Raw genomic sequence first — 27,898 nt, 5'->3', positions numbered from 1 at the left:
TAATATCTGATCAATGGAGCTCACATTTTAAAATATTTTAAAGTTATATTCTTCAAAATTATAAAAACAACAAGAAGAAAGCATTGTTTTTGTTACTCATAAGTTTGGAAAACTGAAAAACGAAGCAACAGAGTGAAGCCAGGAATTGCCCTTCTGCTCCCCCTTCCTATCCAAGTGGCGAAGTCCCACAAACACTTGTCAGGACTTCCAAGTGACTCAGTGCAGTAGAGGCAGAGCCTGGGGAATGGAGTGTTCTGTCAACACTCTGCTGGGAGGAACAAGCAGTCTGTGATGACTTGTTCTGTGGGTGGCTTCCTCCCACCATGAAATATGTGAAGGGTACTCACTCCTGCCATTTGGGAGCAAGCTGAGTTTAAAGAAAAGGCAGCTGTGCCCAAGCTGGATCCCAAAGTCAGTCTTCCTGAACTTGCAGTTTTCATCTTTTGCTTGTAAAATTAAGCAAAGGATTATTAAATGAAGAACTATATAGACAGCTTCCCGGAAACTTGAAGTAACTTCAAAGTTGGTGAAGTTGGACCCACTGCTTCTCCACAGCTAGCCTGGATCCAGTCCTTGATCTTGTCCAACTTTAAACTGATTTTTCTTTCTTGATGATTCTCTTCTTTGTCCTCACCATTTTTACTCTTCCCTTTTCAACATTTTCTTTGCCTCATGCTAGCAAGGAAGAGTGGCTGGATGAGGGAACATCTGTGAAGTACTGCTCATCTTCTATTCCAACATCACTACAATTTAAGTTCTTCACATTCACCTTATTCTGAATGCAGACAGCTACTAATTCACAAATGCATCCTCCTCTCTGATAGCACTGGATACAAATCCCTCTAGAAGCACGCTCCTTCTCTATCCTGGATACAGTTTCATGGAACTCAAATGAAACTTATTCTATGGGACCTAGTCTCCTAGTCTCTTCATCTCTCTGTACCGCAGTCTTCTTCTGGCACCCATAGTGACCTATGTAAACCTTTATTATAACAGTCTTCACATTTAGAATGACTTATTAAACTTGCCTTTCTTACCAACTAATGGAACTCCTTGAAGGCATGGACCATGACCTTTTGTATCCATGGTGTTCAGTCTAGGACAAGGGTAATAGCAGGTGATGAGCAATAGATGGTTTAATGAATGAATGAATGCTTCTAACCTTGGACTGTATGTTCTCAGCAGGTGGGAACTGTGATTTACTCATCTGTGTAGTTTCTGTCATGTCAGGCACAGGATCATGCATTAGAAGTTGCTCATAAAGTACATTGTATAAATAACCTACTAAAAATTAAATGAATTGAATAATGATATCTTCCAATTTAATTCAATTAAATATCTGAGTGCTGTGTACAGGAATCTTTGAGGAGCTTAGAGTTGATTATGAAAAATGGCACTTTTTAAAGAATATTTTTAGCTATAGATAGACACTACGCCTTTATTTTATTTATTTATTTTTATATGGTGCTGAGGCTCAAACTCAGTGCCTCACACAAGCTAGGCAAGCACTCTACCACTGAGCTACAGCCCCAGCCCCCAAAATGGTAATTGTTAACTATTCTATGGGATGAAGTATAATTTGCCTTTTGACAGAAGTATAAACAATGGTTCTTAAATATTAAAGGGGAAATTTTAATTTTAAAAGGTAAGAATAGTCTTCTTAGAAGGGGAAATTGTGGTCCGGGTCCTTGAAAATGGGGTAATGGGTAGTTGAACTTTCCAGATAAGGAAACTGAAATACATGTAAATAATTACAGCATTCATTTCGTCAAAAGGTTGCTGATAAGTGGCTTTGGACAGATGTCTACTTTAATGTTACCTAATAAAATCACAAATCATTTTATCTGGTGATTATTTCTCTTAAACTCTTCCTTTAGTTGGATTCTATTCCTTTGGTGTACCTTTCTTACTATCTTTTAAAAAATGACTGGTCAACTATGAGTCTTTAACTTGAAAAGCAATATCTATAAAAACCTTCCAGGTAACATCATATTTTGTGGGTGAGAGACTTGAATCTGTCTCACTATGACCAAGAACAAGGCAAAAATATCTCCTTTTACATTCTTTCTCAACACTATACTGGAATCAAAAATATATCAATAGAATAAAAATAGAGAGACACAGAAAGAGATATAGTTATAGACAGCAAAGGAGCAAGGGCAACACCAGGGAGGAAAGGTAGTCTTTTAACCTAATGCTGCTAGAAGAATTGGATATCCACATTCAAAAAAGAAAAATCTAGACACAGGTCTTATCCCCTTCATAAAAATTAATTCAATGTGAATCACAGACCTAAAAGTGAAATGTGGAAATATAATATTTCCAGAAAATAACAGAAGAAAACCTGGATAATCTAGATTTGGTGATGAATTTTTAGATATGATACCAAAGGCATAACCCAAGAAAGAGAGAAATGATAAGTTTGACTTTGATAAAATAAAAAAATTCTGTCCCATGAAAGATACTGTCAAGAGAATGAAAAAAGAAGTGCTACATATTGGGAGAAAATATTTGCAAAAGACTTATCTAGTAAAAGACTCTTATCCAGCCAGGTGTGGTGGTTATGTGCCTGCAATCCCTGTGACTCATGAGGCTGAGGAAGGAGAATTGCAAGTTTGAGGCTAGCCTTAACAACTTATTGAGGCTCATAGTAACTTAGCAAGACCTTGTCTCAAAATAAAAAATAAAAAGTTCTGGAGATGTGGTCCAGAGTACTCCCCTGAGTACAAAAAAAAAAAAAAAAAATTAAAAAAAGAATGTTATCCATGTTATCCAAAATATCCTTAGAACTCTTAAAACTTAAAAAAAAATGGTGGAAGACCTTAGGTGACACCCCAGCAGAAAGGATATATAGATGGAAAGTAAGCATTTGAAAAAGATACTCCAGAGAAATTCAAGTGTCAAGATACTACTATATACTTATTAAAGTGGCCAAAGTTCAGAACAGTGATAACACCAAATGCTGGCAAAGTTGTGGAGCAACAGGAACTCCCATTCACTACTGGTGGGAATGCAAACCAGTGCAGCCACTTTGGAAGATGAGTTGGTGGTTTCTTGCCACCCTAAATACACTCTTGCCATGACAGCTAGCAGTTGTGCTTCTTGTTACGTATTTAGAGATTTGAAAACTATTTCCATACAAAAACTTGCAACTAGATGCTTACAGTAGCTTTATTAATAATTGCCCAAATTTAGAAGCAACCAAGATGGCCTTTGGTAGGTAAATGGATAAAAAAAAAACAAAACTATGGTATATCCAGAAAACAGAGAATTATCCAGTGCTAAAAAGATATAAGCTATCAAGCCATGAAAAGACATAGAGAAGCCTTAAATGCATATTATTAAATGAAAGAAGCCAATCTGAAAATGCTACATACTGTATTATTATTAATATTATAATTACATAACATTCTGGAAAAAAGCTAAACTAGGAAGTAATAAAATATTAATAGTTGCCAGGGATTAGGGGAGAAAAAGAGATGAATAGGGTCAGCACAGAGGGCTTTTAGGGCAGTGAAACTGCTCTGTGTATTCAATAATAATAAATACACAACATCATGCAGTTGTTCAAACCCACAGAATGTATCACACCAGAGTGAGTTCTAAAGTAAATCATGGACTTTGGGTGATAATGATGTGTCAATCAGGCTCACAAATGATAACAATTGTACCTCTCTGGTGGGGTATATTGATAATAGGGAAAGTTATACAGATGTAGGGTAAGGGAATGTTCTCTACCTTCTAGCAGATTTTATTGTGAACCCAAAACTGCTCTAAAAGTAAAGTTTATGTATATAAGACAAAAATATGCATGAAGAGAATAGTCAAACAATTCACTTTGAGATCATTAAGTGAATACCTTTCAAGTTTAAAAAAATATGTTGTCCCACAAAAAACCTGCATCATATCTCAGTCCCATAGAGACCATTATGATGCTAAAACTCTGAATTACATAAATGAGAAAGTACTTGGTCTGAAAAACAAAGAAAGAGCTGGGGGCAAGAAGAGATTAAAGAGCTCTGTCTAAATCTTCTTTTCTACTTGAATTATTTCAGAGACAAATTCTAGAAGTACTCTTTACTCCTCTGTCATCAAATATGTCACCATCCTTCCTTTCTCACCCTGATCATAACCATAAAAATCTCAGGGAATATGGAAAGGGTAGGAGATCTTATTCCTTATAATCAAGAGAAAATGATGATAGTACAACTTTTTACCTTATTGATTAAATAGAGAAGACAAAGTTTATCGCAGATAAAATCCATATACTCAAATGTTGGCTACTGTGTATTGCTGAAGATATTCCTGAATTAAGGCACATGGATGTGAATCACCCTAGGTTGCTTTCCTACATTGAGATTCTGTTCTAAAAATTGCAATTATCCATTTCATTGAAAGAGTCTTAAATGTGAGCCTACTTCATAGCATCCCAGATTCATGACTAGAAGCCACCAACTCAACCATAGGATCTTGTTAAGAGCAAAGGAGAAGGAGCCATAGTGGTCAGTTTTAATTCTAGCTACATCTCATTCCTTGCTTGAAATACCTTTGCATGACCAATCACTTCAAAAATGGTCATCAGCAGCTTCTTCCAACCAGTAGCTTATCTCCCCATTCCCAACATTCCTGATAATGTTTTGCTCCTCAATCTCTAACAGCAAATTCAAAACTGCTTGTCCCTACCATTGCAAGAGATTATGAAGGGCAAGAAGAATAGACCAGGGAAATAGGGACATACAGGATATCAACTGAGGGTTTGGGAGATGACTCAGAAACATAAGTTTAAAAATTATTGGTGACATGTTAGTCAGTGGAGCTCTGGATCTGTATAAAGTCACAGACCAGGTGTGATCATTAGACAGGTAGGTGTCCAGCACTGGGCAGCATAGGATGTGATTTTGAGGTATTTAGGTTATAGAATGAACACTGTATTTGGAAAAAATGGGGAGATGTGGTTTACATGCACAAACTATCAACCAGTTTAGATATCCTTATTTCTCTCCCAAGCATAGAGGGAAGATTTCATATTTTATATTTTTCAGATGTTTTTCTTGTAGATTTTTTTAAAAGTATATGGACACAATATCTTTATTTTATTTATTTATTTATTTTTACATGTTGCTGAGGATCAAACCCAGTGCCTCACATGTGCTGGGCAATGCACTCTACGACTGAACCATAACCACAGCCCTAGTCATATAATTTTACAGCATTCTTTAATCCTACATTAAGTATTTTATTCCAGTTTGCTGTTTTATTTTTTTTAGAAATTCTAAGAATGGGTTGATTCTTATCAATTTTTTTTCCCACCAAGATTATCATGAGCTACTTCTATTTTATTCTGTAAACATAGTACATTATATTTACTTATTTTTTAATGTTATACCAATCTTGCAATCCTAAAATAAAGTTAACTGGGTCATGATGTACTATCATTTTTATATCTCCACTGAACTCAATTTGCTAATATTTTGCTTAGGGCTTTTTTTTTTAAATTCCTTGTTAATAAATGAGATTGGCCAGTATTTTTCTTTCTTTCTTTCTTTTTATTTTTAGAGAGAATGAGAGAGATTGAGAAAGAGAATTTTAATATTTATTTTTTAGTATTTGGCGGACCCAACATTTTTGTTTGTATGTGGTGCTGAGGATCGAACCCGGGCCGCACACATGCCAGGCAAGCACGCTACCGCTTGAGCCACATCCCCAGCCCCAGTATTTTTCTTTATTATAATGTTCTTGTCAAATTTTAGTAGCAAAACATTTTAGCTTCATAAATTGTAAAATGTTTCCTCATTTCTACTCTCTGGATGAATTTTAGATTGTAGGATTTATTTCTTATATGTTTGAAAGTGTTGATTAGTGAGGTAGTCTGTACCTGACTTTTCCTTTGTGGAAAATTTGTAATTATGGACTCATTTTTTAATTATAATACTATCTAGATTTTCTTTTTATTTGTACCAATTTTGGCAAGGTGTATTTTCCTAAGAGTTTGCTTATTTTGCCTAAATTTTCAATTACGTGACACATTATCTACTTGTCTTCTTTATTATTGTTAAGATTCCTAGTGGAAATCTTCGACATTATATCTCTAACATTGAATCTCCAACATTGTATCATAATAAAAAATAAGATAGTAACAATAAGTCCTTATATGTCTATAATAATAATAAATATAAATGAATTAAATTTACATATTAGGTGATAAACAATATTTATTGGGATTTTTTTTACAGTATACTGCTGCTAGCATTTATAAGAGATATCTTTATTTAAAAACAAAAAGAGGAAAGGTGAAAATGAAGAAAACTGTATCTTCAGAAAAATCGCAGCTTTTAAAAAACAATATTAATTTAAAACAAAATGGAATTCTAGGTAAAAAGTATTAAGAATGACTAATACATTTATCATATTATAAGAATACACTCAGGTGTGGCTCAGTGACAGGGATGCACTCCAAGAAATGCCTCATCAGGTGACTTTGTTTCTATGAGAACATAAGAGTGCACTTAAACAAACTAAGACAGCTATAGCATTTGTAGATGAAATGATCTTCTGGACCACGGGTGTAGATGCAATCCAAATGAGCATCATCATCCAGCCCATGACTGTAGCCACATTCTAAATGATAGGTAATGAATTTTCGCTCATACTGCATAACTTCTGAATGCATAAAACAAAAGAAAATGATGGAAATAGAGTAGAAACTGGGAATTTTAATCATAATGAAAGATTTTAATATGAAACTTCCAGAATTTGATGGAGTACGTAGAAAAATAAAAGGAGTGAATACAAATATGTTGTATTTAATAAGCGTCATTAACCCTTTTGATAAATATACCTAAGCATGCATCTACTTCATGCTCAAAAGATGTACATTATTACCCCTCCCTGGGATACTGTCAATAAGAGAGCTGGCTCAGAAGAAGGCTAGGAACCAGGTAAGAGACCATCTCCTCTCAAGACTGCAGGCCTGCTGAAGTCTTTGGGGAGAACACACCCTCAAAGAAATCATCTAGGCACTACAATAAATAGGAAGCAGTAGCAGGCTGTGACTGGGGGAGGGGCAGGAGAGCAGAGTCAGAGTCCCCTGTAGACTCTGGTAAACAGAGGCTGCTGGCATCTCTTGGTGGTGCAGGACAACCAGGAGAAAATGCCCCCAGCTTTTCAGAAGTCACTCTGAGTAACAGGCACCAGCTCCCTGGCCATGAGAAGAGCTAAGAGAAATACCCCTGAGGTGCCAATGTATGAAGTCTGCTTAAGACTAGAGGCGGAACTTGAGACAAACCCAATAAGCACTAGGATTCCCATCTCTGCTAAAGGGAGGATTCTGACCTCCCTTCAATCATCTGAAGGCCATGGTGAGGCAAAACTAACTGAAAATAACAATAAATCCAAGACATAACAGGACTATTGACTAAACTGACTCCATACTCTGTGTAAGTGGCTGGATGAGAGAAGGGATAATCCCTTTTAAGAATATAAAAAAAGTATTTACTTTCTACTCCTTTTTTTTTGGTTTTACATACAACATTTATAATTTAATAAAAAAATTTCAAGACACACACAAAAAAGAAGAAAATGATACACATCATTAAGAGAGTAAACAATCAATACTACCAGATTCAGAGATAGCCCAATGGTGGACTTATCAGACAGAGACTATAAAATAACTATAATAAATACGGTAAAAAATATAATAAAAAAGGTGGGATGTTTATAGATAATTTCAAAGAAGAAAAACGGTGATGCAAAGACCCACATTAAATGCTAGAGGTAAAAATAAATAAAAAAGAAAGAAACTGAAATGAAGAATTCTTATGATGGGATGATAGGTATAGCATTAAACTGGGATGCAGAGAAAAAAGTAAGTGAGCTTGAAAATGGAATTTAGAAATTCTACAGTTATCTTATATTAGACAAAGTCACCAAAAACATACATTGGAGAAAAGATAGCCTCTTCAGCAAATGGTGCTGGGAAAATCCACATGTGAATGGAAATCCACATGTAACAAAATGAAATTAAAACTCTCTCACCATGCACAAAACTCAACTCAAAGTGGATCAAGGACCTAGGAATTAAACCAGAGACCTTGTGCCTAATGGAAGAAAAAGTAGGCCCTAATCTCCATCATGCCAGATTAGGCCCCAATTTCCTTAATAAGACTCCTATATCACAAGAATTAAAACCAAGAATCAATAAATGGGATGGATTCAAACTAAAAAGCTTCTTCTCAGCAAAAGAAACAATCAGTGAGGTGAATAGAGAACCTACAGAATGGGAGCAAATCTTAACCATAAGCACATCAGATAGAGCGCTTATCTCTAGGATATATAAAGAACTCAAAAACCTTAACACACACACACACACACACACACACACACAAAGACCCAAATAACCCAATCAATAAATGGGCCAAGGAACTGAACAGCCACTTCTCAGAAGAGGATATGCAATCAATCAACAAACATGAAAAAATGTTCGACATCTCTAGCAATTAGAGAAATGCAAATCAAAACTACTCTAAGATTTCATCTCACTCCAGTCAGAAGGGCAGCTATCAAGAATGCAAACAACAATAAGTGTTGGCGAGGATGTGGGGAAAAGGCACACTCATACATTGCTGGTGGGACTGCAAATTGGTGCAGCCAATATGGAAAGCAGTATGGAGATTCCTTGGAAAACTTGGAATCACCATTTGACCCAGCTGTCCCACTCTTTGGTTTATACCCAAAGGACTTAAAAACAGCATACTACAGGAACACAGCCATATCAATGGAGAATATAATGCTAAGTGAAGTAAGTCAATCCCAAAAAATGAAAGGCCAAATGTTTTCTTTGATATGAAGATACTGACTTATAATGGCAATGGAGAGGGAGGATGGGAGGAACGGAGGAACTTTAGATAGGACAAAGGGGAGGGGAAGGGAGGGGGGAAGGGGGTAGGAATGATGGTGGAATGAGTTAGACATCATTACCCTAAGTACATGTATGAAGATACGAATGGTGTGGAAATACTTCGTGTACAATCAGTGACTTGAAAAATTGTGGTCTATATGTGTAATATGAAATGAATTGCATTCTGCCATTGTGTATAATAAATTATAATAAATAAATAATGTAATTTTAAAAATTAAGAATAAATTATCAAAATTCAAATACAGAGGGAAAAGAAAGATTTTTAAAATGGAACATAACATTTGAGCTCTATGGGTATATAACAAGAGTCTTATGGCAAGAGTAATCAGTGTCTCAGAAGGAAAAGAGAAATATTCCAAAACATAATGGCCAGGTATTTTTCAAAATCAAGGACAGATATTAACTTACAAATCCAGTAAATCGCCAGCAGAAACACTACACTGAGAAACATTGTTATCAAACTAAAAATTACAGGTGAAGAGAAAAACATGTAAAGCATCTAGAGGAAAAAATGACACATTACAGAAGAACAACAGTAAGAATCATGAATGATGTCTTATTTGAAGCAAAAGAAGCTAAAAGAAAAATTACCATTCTGTGATAAGACAGAGAAACAAGCAAACAAACAAACAAACAAACAAACAAACCAAATATGAATCTGTGGTTTTGTAGCCCTTTAAACTGATCTTCAAGAATGAAGGATAAATAAAACATTTTCTTAAAGGGAAAACATTCTTTTTTTTAACTATTTATTTATTTTTGTGTGGTTCTGAGGATTGAGCCCAGTGCCTCACATGTGCTAGGCAAGTGGCAAGTGCTGTACCACTGAGCCACAACCCAGCCCCAAATAAAACATTTTAAGACATAAGAAAATCTGAAAAATTCATCTGTACTAAAACAAAAACAAAAATAAAAACAAAAAACAAAAAAAAAAACACTTAAAGAAAATCTTCAATTTGAGAAGAAATAGGTCAGTTGGAAAATTGGTTCAGCAAGAAGAAATGAGTCACACTTGAAAGGTTAAAAATTATCTGATAAGAAACCTAAAGGTTATTTCTATTATATAGAGGACTATTACACCCACATACATATTACAAAATATACTTGTAATACTATCAGTAGATAAAAGTACATTTAAATTTTCTTCAAAGGTTAATCAAGTAAAGCTAAATATTTGCACAGTATTGTGAGATTTACACATCTGTACAACAAAATTATGAAAATGGGAACACAAAAGGTAAGAGAATAGTATTGGGAACTATACTGTTTTTTATATTGTGAAATAGTATATCTTAAAGATAGAATCTAATTAGATACACACTATAAACTCTAGAGTTGTGCTGTTCAACACAGTAGCCACTACCCATATATGGCTATTTAATTTAAATTAATTAATGTTAAATAAAATTAAACATTCAATACGAGTTGCACTAACCATATTTCAAGTGCCTCAATAGGCACATACAGCTGTTGGCTACCATATATGCAGGGCTTATTGGAACATTTCCATCATGGAAGAATGCTCTATTGGACTGTGCTGCCCTGGAGAAACCACTAAAAAAAAAACCATAAAAATTATTTTTAAAGAAGCATAACTAAGTAAAAAAACTAAGATGATAAAACAGATTTTAAAAATTTAATTCATCACCCTCCTCTCAAATAAGGCAAATAGAAAGGACCAGTTTTGGGTGGGGGAGGGTTGGGGAGAGAGATGAACAATTAGAAAGCAACTAATAATATGGCAAATTTTTAACAAAACAATTTCATTAAATATAGATGGAACAAACACCCAAATATAAGGTGGAAATTGTCAGACCACACTAGGGAAAATAAAAAGCAAGATCCAACTATAAGTTACTTACAATAAAGTGCTTTAAAAATAAAGACACAAATGTTGAATATAAAGTAACAAAAATAATATAACATTGAAACACTAAACATGAAAAAGTTGATATTGTTAAACTAATACCAGGAAAATAAACAGGATTCTAGACCAAGACAATGAATGGAGTATGAAGGGAAATGTTATCATAACTAAAGGTCAAATCAACAAGAAGATTCAATTTTAAATGAACATGTAACTATTAAAATAGGTCCCATGACATGAAATGAACGTTACAAAACTAAAGAAATACACAAATCCAATTTGGAGCTGGAAATTAATACCTCCCTTAAAATAATTAGGAGTACAAATAGAAATTCAGAAACAACTTACACGCTTTAAGCAGTACTATGAGCCAAATTGCCCTAACAGTCATTGTTATCAAACATGGAATTGTCCACCCAATACTCCACCCAACAAAATAAAAATTCTTAGGTGCTCATGAGACACTCACCAAGATAGATCATATTCTGGGCCATAAAACACAATAAGATCAAAATCAAACATATCAGGTACCCTGATTTAAAAAAAATACAGTATGATTTAAGAACTCATAACAGTAAAGTGCCTAGAAAATTCCTTGATACTTCAAAATTAAATCACTTTAAATAACCAATGGGGTAAAAAAAAATGCCACAATAAAATTGTTAAACAATTGAACTAAAATCAAAATGTGCAGAATGTAGCCAAAAATGTAACACAAATACATAAACGTTTATAGTTTAAATTGCATATATTGGAAAAAAATAAATTTAGAATATTATTAAGTTATTTATATTAGGAATACAGGGAAAGAAAATAACTTAAATCTAAGAGTAGAAAAAAGGAAATAACAAAACAAACACAAAGATCATCAAAATGGAAAACAGACAATAAAGAAAAAATTGAAAGTCAACTGGTAGTTCTTTAAAGAGTTTTTAAAATTTTGATCAAGCCCCCTCCCAAAGATGTAAGCATCACAACAGATTCTACAAACATTAAAAATGTAAAATGTACTATCAAAAAAATGGAAAAAAATTTTAATAGCTTTGTATCTATTAGAGAAATTGAATTAGTAATTAAAATCCTCTCACAGAGAAAGCCTGGATTAGATTGCATTGCTGGTGAGTTTTACCAAATGTTTAAGGAAGAGATTACACCAGTGCTCCACATACTCCTTCTGAACTCTCCTCGGTTCCTCTGTATGAGGACAGCATACCAAACCTGGTGAAGATGTTCTAAGAAAATAGAAGGGCACCACAGGATGGAGACTGAGCAAGGTCCTTGGGCAGTCCTCTTCCCATAGACACAAGTTGAACCGCTATGCACCCATCAAACCAACTGCACGGAACTAAGGAGATCAGGTGAGAGACTACAGTGCCCGCTTTTAGTACAACAAAAAGAAAACCTTGCAGAAAGCAGCACTGTGTGGAGAGATGCCTTCCACCTTGAGGAGGGAGAGCAAATTAAGTCCAGGCCTTGTACTTGATAAGAAAACAAAATTATAGACCAATATCTTTAATAAACACAAGTGCAAACTCTCCAACAAAATATTAGAAAGTGATAATAGGTAATAGGAACAGGTTAAATGGTTAATACAGCAGGACCAAGTGGTGCTTATCCCAGGAATATGGGATTGGCTTAATATCAAAATTCCAACCAAGGGATGTTCTGAATGACTGAATAAGTGGCACATCTCCGCACAGTGCCCGCCTTGCTTGGCCAGGATCTCTACACCAACTCCTTGTATTCACTCTGTGACTTTCTCCCTTGTTTTGTTTTCCTTCACCCTTGCTGCCCTGAAGTTTCACCTTCCAACAAAGAATTAAGCACTTAAAAAAAAAAGAATTCACATAATTCATCACACTAACAGAATAAAAAAGAAAATGCATATGATCATTTGTCAGATGCAGAAAAGGCATTTGACAAAATTCATATCTATTCATGATTAAAAACTCTTAACTAGGAATAGAAGTGAACTTCCTCAAACTGAAAGTAAATATCATACCTAATAGTGCAAGACTAAGCCTTTTCCCCTCGGTCTGCACATAAGGCAACGATACTCTGTTCTCACTACTTCTATTCGACCTGGCTCTGGATGACCAAGTCAGTTCAATAAAGCAGGAAAAGAATTAAGACAAAAATCATACTGTCCTGGCTCACAGAAAACAACAAAAAGAAAAATCTGTCTATTAGAGGATGCAGAATTATTCTAAGTATTCAAATATTCAATATCATAAACTTTAATGGCATCCAAAAAATATTTATAATGAAATAAACACACATACAACAGAGTTTTTAAAAAATCACATTATAAAATTATATATATAAAATAATATTCTCAAAATGGAAAGGAATTTGTTCAAAATGTCAATTGGGAACCTCTCTTGGTAGATTGGGATGATGGTTATTTTCTTCTTATTAAAGATTTGTTTAATAATCAAGAATGTGAAGAGAGACCCAAAGGAATGGGAGAAAATCTTTGCCACCTACATCTCAGATAGAACATTAATCTCCAGGATATATAAAGAACTAAAAAAACTGAACAACAACAACCAAAAAAACCACAAAAAACAAAAAACAAATAATCAATCAATGAGCAAAGGAACTGAACAGACATTTCATAGGAGAAGGAATATGATCGGTCAACAAATATATGAAAAAATGTTCAACATTAATAGAAATTAGAGAAATGCAAATCAAAACTAAGATTTTATCTCACTCTAGTCGATTATCAAGAATACAAGTAACAATAAATGTTGGCAAGAATGTAGGGGAAAAGGTACACTCGTACATTGCTGGTGGGACTGCAAACTGGGGCAACCACTCTGGAAAACAGTATGGAGATCTCTCAGAAAACTTGGAGTGGAACCACCTTTGTCCCAATTATCCTACTCCTTGGCATATTCCCAAAGAACTTAAAATTCAGCATACTATAGTGATGCAGCCACATCAATGTTTATAGTAACTGATTCATGACAGATAAGCTATGGAACCAACCTAGGTGTCCTTCAACAGATGAATAGATAAAGAAAATGTGATATATGTATATGCAATATTACTCAGCCATAAAGAAGAATGAAATTATGGCATTAAATGGACAGAACTAGAGACTATCATGCTAAGTGAAATAAGCCAATCCCATAAAACCAAAGGCTTAATGTTCTTTCTGATATGTGGATGCTAACACACAAGGGGAGAGTGGATAGAAGTTGATTGAATTAGACAAAGGGAAATGAAAGGGAGGGAGGGGAGATGGGAATAGGACAGACAGTAGTATGAATTGGACATAATTTTCCTATGTTCATATATGAATACACCACCAGTGTAACTCCACATCATGTACAACCACAAGAATGGGAAGTTATACTCCATGTATGTATAAAATGTCAAAATATATTCTACTGTCATGTATGCTAAAAAGAATAAATAAAATAATAAAAAAAATTGTTTAGCACAGTTGTTATCCTGGTATCCATTTTTAGGCCTTATGTAAGTTTGAAATGCAGTCACACCCCTTCACCTCTGGTTTAGATAAAACTTCTCTCTCTCAGTGGTTGTTTCTATAATACAATTTATTTGTTTCTCAGCCCAAGGAACCAAACCCCAACAATTTGCAGATTAAAAATAATGATGAGCACCAGAGTCAAGTACTTAAGTTCCCTTTTTCATGAATCTTTTCTTTAAACTAGCCCTTCCCACTCACGACCCCCACAGAAACCAAAGTCAACACCCACAAAGACACTAACTGGCCCATGGACAGGACTGTCCTGGAATGTGATTATTTGGCTATGGGCGCTCTCAAGACGGGAATCGCTACACCAAATTAGAAAGAAACCACAACAATGAGAATCAGAGAATTTCTTCATACTTCTTAACTCTTCTATCATGACTGTAAAGAAAAATGTATACACTAAAATATTTTCTTTTGCACTCTGTATTCCCAAAAGTAACATTTGTTTTTTTCTGTATTATTTCTTTCTTTCTTTCTCAAGATTCATCAACTTGTTTGAGCTACCTCTGTAATATACAGAGATCATCTTGTGACTGTGGATATTCAGTAAGATTCCCAATATGCCTGAACCAACATCTGGTATTTTGGTCAGCATTTTCCAGGTTCTTGGACATACAGAGCACCTCTACACCCCATTCCCTTTGGCCACCCTCTAGAGAGGACCCACTGCAAGGGGCTACCCCAGAGACAAAGAGGTCACACTGGACACTTCATGGACACACAAGTAGAGAAATTCTGAAAAAGGCTGTTCCAACAGCACTCTAGTTTCTTAACTAGCAAACAGTTTTAACTCCTACATATAATCATGATCATAATCATCTTTAATATCAAGTTAGAAAACTGCTAAAAAGAAAACTTTCCCGTGTTAACATTATAAGGCCGTTTGGACTTTTTATGATTATTCTGATAATTGCTTTCTTCTTTTAAGGTTTGACCTCCAGTATTAAATCATTTCCCTGTGTGGTGTAATAAGATAATGACAACTAGGTAAATTTTTTTCAGTGGAAAATTACACTAAAAAGTTCATAATACCGTTTCTTTTTCCTACAAACATATTCTATTTCCCCCACCACCACCCCAGAATCTGATTGCCTGGTTTAGAAAATAAAAGTATTAGGTTCTCAGTTACATTTGAATGTCAAATTTATAAAAATTAGCATAGGCATGGCCCATGCATTATTTGAGACATACTTACACCAAAACAAAATGTTGTTTTCTAAAATTCGAATGTTAACGGAATGTCCTTTATCTAGTAACTCTATCCCTGATGAGCTTTGGTTTCTTAACTAGCAAACTTCACTCTGTTGAAAGGAAACATTTTTACTTCTATAGCAGCTGCCACCTGTACCAAAAAAACCCACATAGTTCCCTCACATCGTGTTCAGTCTTCATTTTTAGTGAATTCACTAATTAGCGAAAAATGAAAGAGCACACCCCTTTAGCATGATCTTAATGAATCAGACCTCCCTCAGGAAGGATAGAAAAAATAATCAGTGAAAAAGACCAAAAAAAAAAAAAAAGACCAAAATGCAAAGAAAAGTTTCAAAAGGAAGACAAGATACAATTTCTGCATCGCTCCCCAGATAGATACATTGCTCAAAACCATGTTCAGTACCAAAGGGACGTAACCTAACAATTCTGAGCCTGGAGCATTCCCATCCCCTGTGTTTTAGACCTTTCCATACTAATGGCAGCCACCCAGGCAGTCAAGGGGGTACTGAAGTCATCCAGGCCTGAATCCATGACAGTTAGAACACTTCACCTTACTGCTAATAGCTTTTCTTCCTGGGAGCCACCCAGTCACACAGCTGGAGGGAAAGAAGTTTCTCAAGAATCCATAGCTGCCCTTTCATTCCAACTGAGAGAAAATGAGAATGGAGAGCTAATGCCCCCTCCCCCACTGGCTGGAGAAAACACATTGTAAGAGTTACTGTACCAGAATAAAGGAGTCTCAGCAGAGAAGTGGCCCTTGTAACTTGCTGCAGTTGCTTCTAAAAGCGTCTGGGAAGGTCTTGGCGCACGCCTGGTTCCTGTCCCACTGGTGCTAAGACTAAAATGTCCTGGTGACCACAAAACAGGGACCCAAGTTTCTATCTGCTCCTATTTCAAAGTCATCATAGAGAGCCCAGACAATCTACTTTCAAAAAGCCATGGTCAAGTTAAAGGTAAAGATACATGGCGATTCTCTCCACCTTCCCCTTTACAAGAGGTGGGTGGAGGGGAATAAAAGCAGGACAAAGGTCATTAGGAATGACAGGAGTTATTAGTAACAAGTCCTGGACTCAGAAAAAGAGCGTGTGAGGAATAAATGCAATGGTTCAGGTTGTGTTTTTATTTCTATGAAACCTCTTCTATTCCTTTAATGCCCTTCAACCTTTTGGTGGTGGCTCAGTTCTGAATGCAGGACTAGAATGCACTTCACGGAGGAAGAAAAGCAAACTTGTCTTCATTTGGTTACCATGGTTATGGCACTGTGTGTTACCAATCTAATGATTTGCATTGCAAACCGTTTCTGGAAATAAGGGCAGTAGAACTTGATATTCAGGGCTGAGAGATTCAATTCACAGGAAATTCAATTGGAAAGTTCAGAGGGAACAAATCATAAACATGCACACACCCAAACCCAGAAAGGGGGTGGAACTTGAATGGCTATCAGGGTCATTCTCATCTCCATGGAACTTCAGTGTCTGTGAAGTCTTTTAGTTGCAAGGTGAGAGAATTTCACATTTGGAAGGTAAATAAACACACACTCAGCTTCATTTTTTTTCTTTTCTTTGTTTTTTGTTTGTTTGTTTGTTTTAAGGGGTGGTAACAGGGGACTGAACTCAGGGGCACTCGACCACTGAGCCACATCCCCAGCCCTATTTTATATTTTGAGATGGGGTCTCACTGAGTTGCTTAGCATCTCCTCTTTGCTGAGGCTGGCTTTAAATTCACAATCCTCCTGCCTCAGCCTCCCAAGCCTCTGGGATTACAGGTGTGCTCCACCACTCCCGATTTGTCAACTTCATTTCTTGAATTAAATTTCATAGTCACATTCAGCATACATTCTTATAAATGACATAATGATAAGTACTACCTAAAATTAATTCTATTCTTAAGTCATGTGTCTCAACAATATTCTTTATTTTGATAAACTAGATTAACAGAGTTTGAAATTATGAAAAAAAATCTTTGTGCAATTCAAATTATATTTAACTTCAGACAAAGAGAAACCCCAATACATAGAAAAATTACAATGAAAGTGTTAAGGTTGAAGAGCTGAGGAATGAGATGAAGAGGGCCTCATCAACTCTTTCTTCTCCCTCCTGACAGTCCATGAGGTTCCTGTGCAGGGCTGCCTGCAGGAGTGAGCAGGATTTGCATACCTTCCTCTTAGGCCTATGTACTGGCCCTCAGCCTATTCTGAGATCTCCTTTGCCCTGCCCCCAACCTATTCTCACCTTCTTCTTCTTCTTTTTTATTTATTTATTTATTTTTTTATATTTGTGCTGTGAGTGGAACCCAGGGCCCTGTGCAGGCCAGACAAGTGCTCTACCAAAGAACTAAACCCCAGTCCTTCCTTGTCTCTTTACACTTCTCCCTGCTTTCCCACTGGTAGCTAAAACTCTGCCCCTCTGGACCTCAGAAATATCTCAAGGTCCCAGACTGCACAACAGCCTCCTTTACCTCCTGGGGCATCCACCCACCACTCAGGCCTGAGAAGATCACAACTTCATCATAGTACCCACCAGATGTGTTGACCTTGTAAAAAGGATAGTCGATAAAGCATAAATTTAGTTGAAATGTCATGTCCAGAAGTATAGTTGCGAAATGAAATCCCTATTTTAACAGTTTTTATTCCAGAAGATTTTAATAGAATTGATCTTTTTGATTAAAAAATGTGCATGTAATTGCACCCACATTCATACATGACCTTAACTGCAAATTTTTAAACTACACATTGATTATGCATGCATTTATCTATGTACCTTAGTTTTAGAGAGATTGTAGTACACAAATCATTAAAGTCTACATTAGAAATTAGGAGAACAGGGCCCTGTCTAAACCTAGTCCCTACAAGATTGATCTTGGGAAAGTCAATTTACTCTTCAGAGGCATAGTTAGTTCAGAAAAAATGAACTGTACATCAGTGGATTAAAACAAAAGCTTTGTTCATGAAAATGAATTTGTTGGGGTACCACGTATACTTAACTCTCTTCAACAAAGGGCAATACATAGACAAAGCACTGCCACTCTCAGAAAAAAATCTTCCAAATAGAATACTTCCCTTTCATGTCTATTCTCCAGCAGACAGAAGTGACAAAGTGTCATCCTTAGTGACAAAGAAATATTTAAAGTAAGGGAGGAACAAGTATTCCCAAAATGACAATATAGTTGCTATTTTTTTTTTAAAGAAAAGTGTTCTGGGTTCTCATAGGGACAACCCTTACCCTAGCTTTGAAGGTTTAGAAAAATTATCCTGGAAATTGTGGTTTCTAAACTTGGTCTTAAATAAGAATAAGAGTCAGTCAAGGAAGTGAGGAAATGGGAAATAAACTAAATGAGAGAGGCAATCAAGTTTGTAGATTATATTTTCACTAAGTAAATCATCCTTATGACCTTGATCCCTGGATCTGCACAGTATTCTATACTAGGACAACAAGGATGGGGAAGGTGAGACTCAGAAAACATGTCAGTGTCACAAAAGGAATTGTTAACATATTAGGGCTAAGATCTCTGGAATCCCTGAATAACAGTTCTACCACTAATAATGGACTGTCCTGTGGGCAGGGTGGCCCATGCCTGTAATGCCAGCAACTCGGGAGGCTGGGGTAAAAGGACCACAAGTTTGAGGCCAGCCTTAGCAATTTGATGAGACCCTAAAGCAACTGAGTGAGAACCTGTATCAAAATTTAAAGAAATGAAATGGGCTGGGGATGTAACTCAGTGGTAAAGGGCCCCTGGGTTCAATCCCCTATGCCAGGAAAACAAAGCCATACAGAAAAGGATTGTCATGGGACACCAGAATAAAGGAAAGGCCAGTTTTAATATCTTCTCCATTAACTGAGTTTACCCATCTGCGGTAGACTTCATGGTATGAATAAGGAAGTGTATGCCCCATCCTCATGTAGAGTAGGGAGGAGGAAGGTGACCCAGGCAGAGGGAATAGCATGTGCAAGAGAGAGCATAGACCACTTGAAGAATGACAAGGATCTCAGCATGGACACTGTGGGACATATGAAGGGTCCCTGTCAAGTAACATAACTGACAGTTCCAGCAGTTCCAGAACATACCTAAGGGACTCTGCATTCCAGAAAGGGCTTGAACTTTATCCTGAAGGGAGTTGAAAGTGACATTATTAGACTTCTGTTCTAAAGAGGTCTTGTTTCAATGTGGACAATGGAACGAATGGAAGCAACAAGACTAAACAGGTAGTTGGGTACCAGGTAAGATGTAGTGGTGATGGAAACCATGGATCAGACATCTAGAGAAGTGAGTTACTTTACAAGTACGTGGAAGGAAGTAGCAAAAGATCTTTCTGACTGACCTGTTATGTGGGGAAGGCAGTAGTCAAAGATTGTTCTCAGGTTTCCAACTCGAGGATGTTGTCAGTACAATTTCATTTATCAAGCAGGGATTAGAGAAGGAGACATAAGTTTGTGGAAAGATTTAGAGAGTTTTGTTTTGAAATGTAAAGTTTGAGGTTCCCATAGAAACACCAAAGGGAAGAATTAGAAGGCAGTGTAGATACAGGGTCTGGAATTCAGTACTGACATCTGAGCTGACCTGCGTTTCCAACCACACAATGGCTTACCCTCCAAACCAAAGTGAACAAATGAGTTCACTATTAGAAGGAATTTGGAGTGAGAGGAAGTTCTAGATCCCAAAGGAGAATAAGATGAGGGGAAGGACTAAGTCTGTCAGAAGGAGAAACAGGACTATGAATCATCGAGAATGGAAACTTCTGATCCACATGAGAAGCCAAATTATAGTCATCAGGTTTCTTATAAATCTATCATAGATTTAGTTGTGTGGTTGAAATACCCAATGGGTTCAAGCTACCAGAGAAAAGTAATCCATTTCTATGATAGCAATAAAGTTCATACAGAGAGCAGAAGATCGAGACTTTTGATTCACGTGCTCCCAAACCAGTATGTACATGAGAATCTCAGATCCTTTATATTCAGTAGGCCTGGAATGTGATGAGAAAATCCACATTTTGGTCAAGTTCTCTACGTAACTCTGATACAGAAAGCCCAAATGCAGCACTTCAGAATCCTGGGTTCTGGTTAGTGCATCCTTTCTCCCGATTGAATTCTGACCAGTACTGATTCTAGGCATTGTTCTCTTACACACACTCTTTTGTTATTACACATTCAAAATATATGGTGATTAAGCTGGAAGAGTCATGCTATCTTCCCTCTTCTACCTAGGAAAGCTCTCCTACAAACATGATGTGGACAGTGCTGATGGTGAGGTTTTAGTGACATTGGGGTGGAAAAAGAGAATCAGGAGCTCCCCAGGAGCTCCATCAGACCCATATTCTTTACTCAGCCTAACAGAAGTGAAGTTTCCTTTCTTAAATGATTTTATCAACACAACTTCAAAGGTCTACTGATTCTGGTTGCAACTGAGTCTTTCTCATATAGAAATTCTGTTCTCAGCAGTGCTGAGAAAAATAAGAGAATGAATAATGCCAATGACTACCAAGCTCCACACTGAAATTTTATAGCATATCTTATTCAATTCCCCCAAGAAATTTAGGTGGGAGTTATTATTATCCCATTTTATAGATGATGAAATTAAGCTTCACATATATTAAGCAATTTATCCTGAAGCATTGAATTAGTGTGACTTGGCTTATCTGATCCTAAACCAGGTCTTTCTGACTCCCAAATTTGTGCCCAGAGCTAAAAGACAAAAAAAAAAAAAAAAAGGACATATCAATCCTTTGCACTTCCTGAATGATTATTTTAGGGAAAGAGACCATATTATTTCAGAGATATCACAATCTTTCTTATTTTCCAATAATTCAAAATAAGAGGGAAGTAGAAGATTTAGCCCAGCTGTTCTGTGTCCATGAAACTAAACCAAAGAATTGGTTGTCATGTTGATGGAGTGTTTCCCAGTAGATCCAAAAGCCCTGGATAAAAGTAGAGAGCTGAAGGAAGGTTTTCTTCCCTTCCATTTTCATGCAAAGAGACTCAAGCTCAATATGTTTTGAACATCCCCACTGAGCCAGAAACTTACTAGAAAACACAGTCTCCATGTACAGTACAATTAAATGATGATTGGGACTGATTTATAGGTTAGCAAGCTACAAAAATAAACGAGAGGCAATTCTTTCCTAAGTAATCTTTAGTAGATAATAGGATAAATCTAGCTGCTAAATGCATATCGTGAGATTCACTGTCCCCAAACAGCTCTATGTTCCACTAGATGGACTTTAAGATGGTTTTCATTTTAGGAAGACATTTAACAATGCTTATTATATGCTCCCCCTTAGAGTTAAATTTGACACATCATGCATGCTCAACAAATATTTTGTATTTATTCTCACTGCAATAAACTTTGCCTGGTCAAGTCAATCTTTTTATAGTAAAGATCCAAATCAAATGCTGCCTTCACTAGGAAACCCTCATCTCTTCACTCATTCTTCTGTCCCAGGGCAGTTACCACACTGTGCCTGCTCTTAGACCATTGAGTTACACTGGAATAGTTATTGCCTCTCTAGGGGACCTTTGATAATGTCTAGAGACATTTTTGGTTATCACAATGGGATGGAGGATGCTATTGGTGTCTAGTGGCTGCAGGCTAAGGATGCTGCTGAACATGCTTTAATGTTCAGAGTAGCCACACACACACACACACACACACAGAGAGAGAGAGAGAGAGAGAGAGAGAGAGAGAGAGAGAGAGGGAAGGAGGGAGGGAGAGGGAGACATAATGTTTCTGAACTAAATGTCAAGAGTGCTAAGACTGGGAAACACTGTATTAGATAATAGATAAAGGAAAGGTATCCTTTATCTTCTGAGAGCCAGAAGGATTTATTACCTGCTCCAGCTCCAATAGTCACTAACTTTGAGGCCACTGGTCAGTCTCAGTTGAGTCTCAGTACTCTCATCATTACAGTGCAGAGACTTCTCCAGAGTTATTTTAAGGATCAATGCAATACTGCATGAGAAATTGCCTATAAAACCAATCCAATCATCATTCCATATATTGTGTTGGATTTACAATGATCAATGTAATAATGATAATTGTACAAGTAGTTTGGATACATACATAGCCCTAGAGCTTAAGACATTCTTTTTTTTGTAGAACAGAGATAAAGTCATAAACAGTTATAATGGTATGTAAAATAAACTATGATAATAAGGGATAGGTGAATAAAGTTTTTTTTAGAAGCGAGCCAATTCCAGATATATAAAAAATGTTTATGGGCTGCCTTATAACTGGCAACAAAAAATATTTCCTTTACTACCTTACTTTATTGATCCCCAAGGGGAACAATGTACATTCATATGACTTCGATTACGTACTCAACAGAACAAATGAAAGTCAATAAGGAAACCGAAATTGCTTTTTAACAACGAATATCTTAAATCTGGCCATATAGGAAAGCCACAAAATAGAGACATCACTCTAATCTTTAATCCTGAAATGGAACCGCTAGCCGTGACTCAAAATATCTGCATGTGTGTTAATTCCTTGTTGCTGTAACTGAGGTATAAAATGCTTTCCAAATGCAAATGAATGCTCTGTGAAAGTTTTTTAGGACACTCCAGGCAGCTGGACAGTATTCTCATTTAGAAAAGAGATGATGCTCAATAATATGTGATAATTGGGACTGAGTTGACTTGACACAGTAATGTGTGCATGGACATTGATTTTGCCCCTTCCTTACCAAGCACCACATGTTTGGTTGAAAGGGACAGTACCAAATGTCCAAGGACATTCCATGGAAAACAGGGACGTGGACCCATCTGGTCTACACATTGTTTGTGATACTCAACAATATCAGATCTTTGAATAGTTGTCTCATTATTGACATACTTCCTGGACTTTCCCTGTCGTATATCCTTTCATGGGTCCCCAGACCTGGAATGTGCTCAGTATCACCTAAACTCATGGTTTTGGCCATTTTTTAGTTGGGAGGTTCTTCAGTGATTCAAGAACAATCAACTTTACGATTCCAATTTATGTCAACAAACATCACATAACTGGTAAGAGAAAGCTCAGGTTTCTGATTTAGTCCCAAAGATGGATAGTTTACATGTTGCTGTTTCACTCCATGAATACTAAATATGAAATTGAAGGCACCCAGGGTTCCTCACGGACCACTGTTGAACTACTCTGGACCCAATCATCATTAGTTTTGTGATGAGTTATTTCAGGGCTCACCTCAGGGCAGGTACGGTGTCTACAAAGTGCAAAGCACTGTGCTGGGTGTTTTGAAGGTATTATTTTATTTTAAATTTATATAAACCCTGTGAAGTAAGGTGTCTCTATCCACAGTGCATAGATAAACTAAACACCTAAGGTTAGATCCATTTCCCTATACTGTATTGGTGGCAGAATTTGATACTTTTTTTTTTCTTTCAAACCCAGAGCCCCGTGCATGCTAGGCAAGCACTCTACAACTGAGATGCATCCCCAGCCCTGATACATATTTTAGTAACTACAGTACAGAGTCCTTATTTTTCTACTATGCCACATTCTTGGGAAAAGTTCATATACAGTTGAACTAACTCTGTATATACCCAGAAGTCGATGAACATTAATTATCATATTCTGATCTATGGAATGGAGTAATGGGTTCTTTCTTTTTTCTTTTAACTTGATCAGAATTTGAAATTATGTTCTTGCTACCCCTCAAATTTCTGCCTACCAGCCTAGCATCATGGAAACATGTCTGGAAAGCAGGGGCAAAGGTTCAAAGCAGACATTAACAAAAGGGAAATTTCCAAAAAAAATCTAGTACTGGGTCAAAAGGATCCTTAGGGGAATGCACTTACCCTAGCTTAAGTAATATGGGTGCTCTCCACACTGCATAAGGCAGATATAAATAAAACTCCACTGCACCCCAAAAGTGGCTTATTCTTTTCTGAGTATCTTCTACAAAGTTATTTAAACTTTGAAAGTAACATGTTCTCTCTAGGTAGGCAACAAACTTCAAAAAAAGAACAAATGTTCTTTTTTTTTTTTTTTTTTACAAAATGTGTCCCCAACAGGGCCCCTGCACAAACATGCAGCATACAGTGAGGGTTCAATTATAGTAAATGCAGACCTTCATTCTGCAGCCTTAATGTACAAGAGGGTGAAGGATTTCAAGTGGGGAGCAGTCATAGAAACAGGTCACAGAAACCGGACTAAGGGAGGGGACTCAGGAGAAGCACATCCATTGTCTTCACAGTCGAACAGTGGTTCTCAGGAAGAAAGGAGCAGCCTAACAGGTAGATGGAGTTAAACCCAACTGATGGAATGAGGAGATGTTGGGTCAATATGAAAAAAACAACTTCCTGACATTCAAGAATGAGAAGGAGGAGTTGGGGTTGTGGCTCAGCTGCAGAGTGCTCACCTTGCACATGCAAGCCCCCAGGCTCATCCTCAGCACCACATAAAAATAAATAAAAAAATAAAGGTATTGTTTCCAACTACAACTAAAAAAAAAAATACTAAAAGGAAGGGGGAAAAGGGTGAGATGAACGAGGAGGCCTAGTTCCTGGAGGTGTATGTATAGGACACCTGCTCACTCACACAAAGGGGAGGATGCATGAACTTGAAGAGAGGTCAGTAGAAACTTGCCAAAGGGAAAGTCAAAGATGCAAAAGAATGAAATGCAAAACAATGTCCAAGAACTGTGAGACACGTAACATTTAATTTAAATATTAGAAGTAAGAGACAACAACACAGGAAAAAATATTTGAAGTGATAATAGCTGAGAAGGTTCCAAAATTAACACCAGACACCAGGCCACATATTTAGGAAGTTCAGAAAACACAAAGTTGAATAAATACCAGAAAACCACACATAGACCTCTTATACTCAAACAGAGAAGATTTTTAAAGAAGGCAGAGTGAATAGAGGGATTTATCTATAAAGGAGCAAGGAGAAGAAGAGTTATAGCAGACCTCTCACCAGATGCTATGTAAGCAAGAACAGAGTGAAGGGAAATATTTCAAGTATTGAACAAAAAAACCTCCACTAAATTGAAATTCTATATCCATTGAATTCATCCATCACAAGTAAAGCAGAAATAAGACATTAACAGAAAAACAAAAACAGAGAGAATTTATTACCTACAGAACTGTCCTGTAAGAATGCAAAAATAATTTTTTCAGGTAAAAGAAAACTAATATGAATCAAAAACTTGGATTTGAGCCAATGAGAAATATTGGAGAGGGAATTAAAAAAGGAAAGTTAAAATCTTCAGTTTCTCTTATTTTTAATTGATCTAAAAAGTAACAGTTTAAAGTAATAATAACAATGCATTGGGTGACTGTAGTATATAGATAAGAGAAATGAATGACAGTATCAAAAAGGATGGGAGGAAAGATTGAGAATATTGCAGTATAAGGTAACTGTCCAACATGTGAAATGATATAGTGTTATTTAAAGGTAGATTTGTGTTAAAAATGTATATTGGGGCTGGGGCTGCAACTCAGTGGCAGAGCACTTGCCTAGCATGTGTGAACACTGATCCTCAGCACCACATAAAAATAAACAAGTAAAATAAAGCCATGCTGTCCATACACAACTACAAAAAGAAAAGGTAATTCCTTATTTAAAAAAAAAAAAAATATATATATATATATATATATATATATATATATATATATATATATATACATACATACATATATATATTTTTTTAAATGTTCAGGCAACCACTAAAATTCCAAACAAATAAGTATATTTGACTCATTAAGAGAGGAGAAAGAAAAGGATCATATAAAATGTCCAAAAAACATCAGAGTAAATGAGAAAAGAGAAGGAAAAAGAAAGAATTGCAAACAACAGGAAATACTTGCGACCATAGCAAGTATCCTTAATATAAAGACTTCAATAGGTTAAAAGTGAAGTGCTGAATTAAAAAAAAAGACTCATCATACTCCCACTAATAGAAGGAAATCTGGATTTGCTCTATTCATTTCCATCAAAATGACTTCAGAACAAGAAAGTGTATCAGGAATAAAGACAGGCATTGCCTAATGATAAAAGGATCATTTCTCCAAGAAGATGTAACAATCCTTCATGTGCATGTACCTCACATCAGGCATCCAAATCTATGAGGTAGAAATCAATAAAAATTGAAAGGAGAAATAGAAACTATTGTAGCTGGAGATTTAAACACCCATCTTTCAGTCATTGATTTCCAAAATAGGCAGAAAATCAGAGTATTAATGACTTGAAAACCACTATTAATGAACTTGAGCTAACTGACATTTATAGAAAATTTCATCCAATTATAGGAGAAAGTATATTCTCAAACTCACATGAATCGTTCATGAAGATAGACCATATTTTGGGCCATAAAATGCACAATACATTTACAAGAATAGAAATCACACAAAGTGAATTGTTATGCCACAATAGAATCAAATTAGAAATCTATAACAAAAGTATCAAAATATTTTAAGATTGAAAATATGCTTCTAGGGCAGAGGGTGTAGCTCAGTGTTGAAGTACTTGGCTGTCATGCATGAGGCCCTGGATTTTTCCCTAGAAACACTACCAAAAAAACAAAAACAATAAAAATAAAATAATAACTTCTAAATAACACAGGAGTTTAAGAAGAAATCTCAATAAAATTTTAAAATATTTTGAATTAAATGTAAATGCAAATGCAACCTATCAGAATTGGTACGATGCAGCCAACGTAGTGTTTAGAAGAAAAATTATAGCATTATAGACAAATTTTAGTAAAGAAGAATGATGTATAATTTGAACTTCTTTTTTAGGAAAGAAAGAAGAGCAACATGAGCCTAAATCAAGAAGAAAAGTAAATGAGAAGAAATAAAAATGAAGTAGAAATCAAGGAAATTGAAAACCAGAAAACAATAGAAAAAGAATTTATGAAACTATAAGTTAGTTCTTAGTAAAGAACAAAGAGTGGCTAAATCTCTAGCCAGGATAATTGGAAATGAAATTGAAAAACCTTTTGTGAAGCTGGGTTTTTCACAATTGGAGCACAATTAAGCAAACAGAAGAGTCTAGAATAACCCATGTAGTAATAAATTAGAATTGGAGACATCAGTGTTCATTTCTATTTAGCTTAATATAGATGTATAGATGGCAACATATACAAATAGGTATGCGTATATTATTCATGGGTTAGCATACATGCACATATTTCCTCTGTCTTCTGAGAGGGCCTAGAAGCACATGCCCCACTAGTAATGAGCATACCTAGTGTCTAGAGCTTGGTTTTTAATACATTCTGATTCTAGGTCTAGGGTAGGAAATATAAAAGATGAACTTGTAACACTTTGCAGTGCCAGAAAGTACTAACGTGCTAATCTCTCTGTTTCTCCTTCCTTCCTTCCTTCCTTCCTTCCTTCCTTCCTTCCTTACTCCCTTCCTCCCTCCCTCCCTCCATCCCTCCCTCCCTTCCCCCCTT

At 36.1% G+C, this 27,898-nt stretch overlaps 1 protein-coding gene across 7 annotated transcripts in view; it reads right to left on the bottom strand.

Moving 5' to 3' along the window:
* Positions 1–27,898, bottom strand: part of Itprid1 (ITPR interacting domain containing 1) — a 152,663-nt gene that overhangs the window by 92,193 nt on the left and 32,572 nt on the right. Inside the window, exon 1 of one of the 7 annotated variants that reach the window (XM_048786426.1) lies at positions 16,229–17,085. The exons of the other annotated variants lie outside the window; for them this stretch is intronic. The gene's annotated coding sequence lies outside the window, so the exon portion shown is untranslated. Of the gene's footprint in view, positions 1–16,228; positions 17,086–27,898 lie in introns of those variants that run through there. 7 annotated transcript variants of the gene reach the window in all.

Source organism: Marmota marmota, unplaced genomic scaffold (assembly GCF_001458135.2).
Source record: "Marmota marmota marmota unplaced genomic scaffold, marMar, whole genome shotgun sequence".
Lineage (NCBI taxonomy): Eukaryota > Metazoa > Chordata > Mammalia > Rodentia > Sciuridae > Marmota > Marmota marmota.
This window is presented reverse-complemented; position numbering and strand designations above follow the sequence as displayed.